The sequence below is a fragment of the Ursus maritimus genome, unplaced genomic scaffold (assembly GCF_017311325.1).
Source record: "Ursus maritimus isolate PB19 unplaced genomic scaffold, ASM1731132v1 scaffold_21, whole genome shotgun sequence".
In the NCBI taxonomy this organism is placed as follows: Eukaryota; Metazoa; Chordata; class Mammalia; order Carnivora; family Ursidae; genus Ursus; species Ursus maritimus.
Genome location: NW_024424564.1, coordinates 46,498,095 through 46,505,681, shown reverse-complemented (window position 1 = coordinate 46,505,681; position 7,587 = coordinate 46,498,095).

Genomic DNA, 7,587 nt, shown 5'->3' with positions numbered 1-7,587 from the left:
TCCAGGATGACCCTGTAGGGTCAGGAGAGTTTTACTCTCCTTTCCACCTCTGGCTCTATGCCCTGGGGCAGGTTACATCACCATTCACCGTCCCCGCCAGTGAAATAGACAGAGTGACTTCTATGCTGCGTGCTGCGCGGGTTTGAGAGGCTGCACCGGTACCGTCCGCCCAATAAGCAACAGCCACCTGGCCTCTCTCGGCTGTTAAAGGGGGAGGCAGGGTGCTGGACTGGCCATCCCCTCCTCTCCACCACCTGGGTCTGGGCCACTGTCCCTCTCACCTGTGTCCCCCCAGCAGCCTCCTTGCTCAGTGGTGGTGGGTACACGGGCCTCCTTGTTTCCCCTGGTGGATGCCCAGGTAGTTTCACCCAGGGGGCCTGGGGACACTGATTATTTTTGGTGTCACCCCAAAAGGGAAAATCTGACCTTCAGTGCCCCTGATGGAATGCAATAGGAAGGACAGAGCACCACCCAGGAAGTTCTCTTGCCCGAGTCATTGGCCTTACGCCGGCCAACCTTCAGGATCTAAATACCAGTTTCCACGAAATGGGGGGACAATGGAACATGTTCACTGACACTGTGAGGGTTCAGCCCAGCACGTCAACAGGGAGATCATTCTACAGGACGAAGGACATGGTTTCTTTCTTTTTCTTTTTCTTTTTTTTTTTAAGATTTTATTTATTTATTTGACAGAGACACAGTGAGAGAGGGAACACCAGGAGGGGGAGGGGGAGAAGGAGAAGCGGGCTTCCCACTGAGCGGGGAGCCCAATGCGGGGCTTGATCCCAGGACCCTGGGATCACGACCTGAGCCGAAGGCAGATGCTTAACGGCTGAGCCACCCAGGCGCCCCAAGGACATGGTTTCTTCAACAAGTAAGACGGCGTACAGAAGGCAGGAAGGAAGGACCGTTAGAGATTGTAAGAGATTTGAGAGGCATTGCAACCAAATGCAATGCATGGGCCTTGTTTAGACCCTGGTTTGAATAAATGGGCAAGAAAAGGTGTTTTTGGGAAAATTGAGGAAATTTGACCATGGACTTTGTATTAGATGGTATGAAGAAATTGTTCATTTTGGGGCACCTGGGTGGTTCCATTGGTTACACATCTGCCTTCGGCTCAGGTCATGTGGGACGGATGACCCACCGCATTGGGCTCCCTGCTCAGCTGGGAGTCTGCTTGTCTCTCTCCCTCTGCCCTGTTTGTGCACTCTCTCTCTGTCTCTCAAATAAGTAAATAAAATCTTAAAAAAATTGTTAATTTTGTTAGGTGTGATAATGATATTGAGGGGTTTTTTTTAGTTTATTTATTTATTTAAGTAGTGTCTGTACCCAAGGTGGGGCTTGAACTCATGACCCCGAGATCAAGAATTGCACACTCTTCTGACTGAGCCAGCCAGCTCCACCCCCAGGTTCTTTTTTTTTTTTTTTTAAAGATTTTATTTATTTATTTGACAGAGACAGAGACAGCCAGCGAGAGAGAGAACACAAGCAGGGGGAGTGGGAGAGGAAGAAGCAGGCTCATAGCAGAGGAGCCTGATGTGGGGCTCGATCCCGGAACGCCGGGATCACGCCCTGAGCTGAAGGCAGACGCTTAACTGCTGTGCCACCCAGGCGCCCCCCCAGGTTCTTTTTTAATAAGAAATGTTCTCATATGTAAGAGATACATTCTGAAATATTTATGGGTGAAATGATATAATGTCTGGAATTTTCTTTAAAAAGAAGCATGAGGGGAAGAATGAAATAAGAATAGCAAAATAAGGGTGATTGTGGAAGCTGGGCGATAGGCACATGAGGGTTCATTATGCTATTCCCTTTACTTTGGGGTGTGTTTGAACATTTCCATACTAAAAAGTAAAATTAAATGAAGAGGATCTGTGGATATTCCATTTGTTGGCTCTGGCCCTCCCCCTTCTCTTTCTCTCTCCCCTGGCCCCTCCTCCATGCCCCACATTCAGGCCCAGATAACATCTGTTCTCATCAGACGCAGCAGTCTGGTTCTACTTCCTGTTCTCCCCAAACAGCCGGAGAAAGGAGAGGAAGACCTTGACCGGAAGCTGGCCCTGCCTCAATGACATTTGGCCTCCTGCCTGGTTTCCCCAAGGCCTACCCTGATTATTTTGGTTCTGAGCATGTTCCAGCATGCTTTGTAACCCAGTGGCACTCTCCCCGAGTGCGCAGTCATTGGACACATTCCTCTGCCCACTCACCACTCCCGCTAGCCATCCCTCCAATAAGAATTTACCACTCACCTCCTCTGGGTGGGGGGTGGGTGAGGGGAGGCATCCCTGTGTGAGAGGTTACACAGATGCAAGACCTAGCCTCAAGAGGGAGCTCAGATCCCAGTCGGGACATACCAAAAACATGGCATATCTTGTAACAATGATGGAACATAATCATGGGGCAAAAGGAGGAAGGACTAAAGTCTGGGGGGCCTACAGGGCAGCAGGGATCAGGAAGACTTGATGTGTGAGTTGATGGACCTGGTTCTTGAGCCGTGAGGAGATCAATCAGAAGGAGCAGCATGTGTCACACATTGCCTTGCAGATAGGACAGGGGAGACCCTAAGGAAAGATACAGATGTTGGTTATGGTTATGGGTACTGCTTTCAGGTGCCTACTTACCTTGCAAGATAAAGGTGATGTCTGTACCTAGCAGGGTGTCCACATTAAACAGAGGGAGTACTTTCCCTCCTTGCCTCCCGACATCTCCTCCTGAATGACTTTGTAAATTTCTCCCAGGGCAGAGGCTCACGGTATTGAGCACAGTACTGGGCACATAGCAGACACTTCATGAAGACCAATGAGGAATGAGTCCATTTTAGGGCACTACCAAGCTGGCTGTATTAAAATCTCGGGTGCTTGGTACAAAGGGATTCCAGAGCCCCATCTTAGATCCTCAGAATCCAAGTCTCCAAATAAGGGGCTAGGGAGTCCTTATGTTCACCTGGTTCCCCAGGAGGCTATAAATTGCCACTGGGTGAGGGACCGAAGTAGGGGTTGAGGTGAGTTCAGCACCACGGACAGAACCCTCCCAGCAGCCTCCATCCACTCCCCTTCCTGGGACTAGCTGGGGCAGGGCATTCCATGTGCGTATGTGGTGGGGGCTCAGGGTCTAACCCTGATGCGGAAGAGGTGGCACCTGTGGCCTTGGCCCGCTTGTCACACAGCCCTCATCTGTGCTTCAGGAGTGAGTTTCAGGGCAGGCACCAGCCCTGCTGTGGGAGACAGCTCTGACTGCACAGGGAAGGGGCATATAATAACTATTCCCTCCATTTCTTTTATAAGTTGCAAATGACCCCCATACTGTGCAAGCAGCAAAGCATGGAGCCTGAGCCGGTGTGAACAAATTAATCCCCCAAACATGGTTTGAACACCTACTGTGTTCAAGGCCTGTGCTGGTAGCCAAGGGGCACATAGGGATGAGCAAGATATAGTTGCTGCCCCAAGGAACCCACAGCTTGTCAAACATTGTTCATTGATTGTTAGAAAGGAGAGCAGCCTTGAAGATAACCAGACCCCAGTCAGCAAATGTGTGTCCTGGAGAGGCAGCCAGGGGAGTGGAAAGAGCAGACAACTAGTAGCAGAGGTTCCCTGGCTCTGAGACCTGATCCTGGCACAGACTAGCTGCATGGCCTTGTTCAGGCTGCATAGCTACCAGAGCCTCAGTTTCCTAATCTGAGAAATGGGAATGAGGACACCCCCTCACCCATTCCAGGGTATTTGGGCACAGGGCACCCAGCCCAGTGCCCACGACACAGCTCAAGCACCACTAATTTGCTCATAGACTCCAAATTTATGCCAGGCATGATGCCAGATACCATGAACCAGGTGGATGAGAACTGGCACCCAAGGATCTTATACTGGGGGTGTAGGGCAGAGGCCCTTCTTCCTGGCCCTTAGCTGGACTCCATTTTCAGCCTCCCTTGCAGTGAGGGTAGCCATGTGACTGACTTCCAACTGATGGTTGTGCTCTACTTGTAACCCCCCCCCCAAACACAACATGAGAGGATCTCGCTCTGTCCTCATCGCTGGCTGGCTGGTAGGGACTGTGGGTGAGGGGAGGGCAGAGCATGGAGATGGGAGGAACCCAGGTCCCAGAATCTCCCCATGGGAGTCTGTCCGTCAAATGGCTGCACTGAATTGTCAGAAGAGCCAGAGACAAACTTGTGTTGAGTTGAGCTCCTGGGTTTGGGATGCTTGTTAACAGTGCTTACTGGATCCTGACTAATACAGGGAGATACAACAAACGTAAACAAACAAGCAGGGGTTCCAGAACGTGATGGTATGATGAGGGACATACACAGGGAGGAAACTGGAGGATCTTTGGGGGCGCACATTATCCCTTTGTTTTTAACTTCTAAGTTTACTAATAAATCTTTTGCCCCTCAATGCTCCAGGTCTGAAATTCTCTTGCTTTGGACATACAACTTCCACCTCAAGCTTCTAGAACCCCATTTTGCGTGATATATACATCACTCATATCATTCCCCCACCTTCTGGATTTTATTTCAAGGACCTGTTGGCCAGGTGGATCTTTCATTTGGCTCTGCTGGGTTGGAAACCTGTCCCTTCATGCTATGCACCTCCAGTGAACTTTGTCTTTTCTACCCATATCCTTGCCTTCTGGGGTAAAGATCCTAGCCTGGGCATGTTCCCAGCCAACTATGTCTCTCCAGCCCACTGTCCCCCCAACTTTGTTCAGTACTTAGGTGATAGTATCTTTGCACCGTCAACGACTTTATAGAGGCAGGTTACAGACCATGAGAGAGGAAACACCCAATTTACCAGTTGGTTTGCAAGAGATTTATGTAGTCTAAATCTGTTTTATTTATATCTGGTCATTTTAAAACTAAATCAAAATAGACTCAAATACATAAGTAATATGTTTACTGTTCCATTTACTCATTGCTGCATAACAGGCTACCCCAAAACTTAGTGGTTGAAAACAGAGACACCACTTACTTTGCTCATGAATCTGCAGTTTGGGCAAGATTCACAGGACAGTTTGTCTCTGCTCCACTTGATTTCAACTAGGACGGCTCTGGGCTGGGGTTAGGGTCATCTGAAGGCTCTCTCATGGGTCTGATACTTGGGCGAGGAAGACTCAAATTTCTGGCATTGTTCTCTGTGTCTATGAGGTCTTCCTGGCGTGACTTTTCTGGGTAGCTGGACTTCTTACATGTTGGCTCAGGGCTCCCAGCCGGGGGAGCTAGGTAGAAGCTGGATTGCCTCTTCTGACCTGGCCTCGGAGGGGAGGAGCATCACTTCATTAGAAGCCAGCAACCAAGGCTGACCCCTAATCAGAAAGGAGGAGTTAGACTCCTCATGCCCCTTTAAAAAAGTATATTATTAATTTAAAAAATTGTGTTAAAGCATATATAACATAAAATTTGGCATTTAAACCATTTTAAATGGACACTTTTGTGACATTAATCAACCAACACCAAAACTTTTTAAAAAGATTTATTTATTTATTTGAGAGAGAGAGAGAGCATGCGTGCACGCTCGCGCCTGCACATGAGCGGGGGAGGGGCAGAGGGAGAGAACCTCAAGCAGATTCCCCGCTGAGGGTGGAGCCCAATGCAGGGCTTGATCCCAAGACCCAGAAGATCATGACCCGAGCTGAAACCTGGCGCTTAACCACTGAGCCACCCAGGCGCCCCAGCAAAACTTTCTGCTAATGTTTAAGCATGCTGCTCTCAAGGTTCCTCCACGCTGCAGACCGCATCAGAACTCCCTGCCTTTGGAGAGCTTCGACTGTTCCATCATCTGCGTGTGTCATTTTGTTTATCCATTCATCCATCCGTGGACACTCGGGTCGCTTCCGTCTTTCGGCTATCGTGAATAATGCTGCCGTGAACCAGCAGGTGTACAAATATCTGTTTGCATCCCTGCTTCCAGTTCTTTTGGGAATACGCTCAGGGTGGAACTGCTGGATCATATGGCAATGCTATGTTTAATCTTTTGGAGGAACGGCCATCCGTTCCCACAGCAGCTGCACCGTTTTACATTCCCACCAGCAGTTCACAAGTGTTTCATTTTCTCCACACCCTCCCCACACTTGTTATTTTTCTTTCTTTCTTTTAAAAGAAGAGTAGTCCTCCAAGTGGGTGTGAGGTGGTAGCTCATTGTGGTTTTGGTCTACGTTTCCCTAATGGTTAGCGATGCTGGCGTCTTCTCACCTGCTTATTGGCCATTTGTACATCCTCTTTGGAGAAATGTCTTCTCGAGTTCTTTGCCCTGTTTTTAATCAGGTTATTTTCTGTTGTTGATGGGTCCTCATTCTTTTTTACGGCCATGTTGTGTTTCAAAGAATAGCTCTCCGGTTTTATTTATTAACCCGTCGTCTACTGATGGAGATCCAGGTTTTTTTCCAGTCACGTGCTCTTCAAAAAAATGCTACAATGAATTTTCTTGTACATATGTTATTATGCTCACGTGCTGAGTATTTGGAGGATAATTTCCTAGCAGTGGGACTGGCGAATTAGAGAGAAGGCGCATTTATCATTTAGGTGGATACTCTCCAATTGCCCTTGAGAGAGGATGTACTGATTTATATTCCCTGTACCCGTATAGGAGAACAAGGCACAGCTTTAAGACTAACACACATGTTTCCGGCATTGTGCCAAAGATTTCTTCTTCCTTGGGGATGCTAATCTGACATTTCCTAATACCGATTAAAACATTGGCCCAACACTGCACTCTGTTAAGGGATTTGCAACTTAACTGCATTTGTTCATAAAAAGGAATTAATATCAAATAATTTGCCATCAACAGGACTAATTTTTGACCCTGTGCTATGACAAATCTATTCCCTTTTTATGTTTTACAGATCTGTTTGAAGTTTTAAAAAACAGGCGCTATCTGAATACCATTAAACTGGTATAAAAAAAATCAGACTCGAATCTCAATGCATATGCCAATCTTTGCAAATAATACAGAATTCATATCTGTCAATTCTTTCCCAGAGGTATAGCCATGAAAATTCACAACCGGAGGTTCTTTTCTCTTATTCATAGCACCGAACAAGGTAAGAACTCACATCAGATATTAACTCAACCTGCACTTTCAAGACTATGTGTAGATTCAGAAACAAACAGCCCCTCTTTACAAAGCCCACACCAAACCACTTGCTGCTTCAACTTCTACTCGAGAAAGTAACTGAAAATTGTTAGGAGCAAACCAGGATCCAATGAAAACAGATAAACAGATTTTAACTACATTAACCACTTTATGTTAATACATGTTCATAAGTAACTTGTCACAGTTTTCAATAAGGGAACATTTTTTTTTAAGATTTTAGTTATTTATTCGACAGAGAGAGACAGCCAGCGAGAGAGGGAACACAAGCAGGGGGAGTGGGAGAGGAAGAAGCAGGCTCACAGCAGAGGAGCCTGATGTGGGGCTCGATCCCATAACGCCAGGATCACGCCCTGAGCTGAAGGCAGACGCTTAACGACTGAGCCACCCAGGCGCCCCAAGGGAACATTTTTTTAAGAGGAGAAAATTCCAATAAATAAAGACCTCAGGACAGAAAATTCTATATGTTCTGAGCAGCAATTAATGTAATACTTATATTAATTGATAG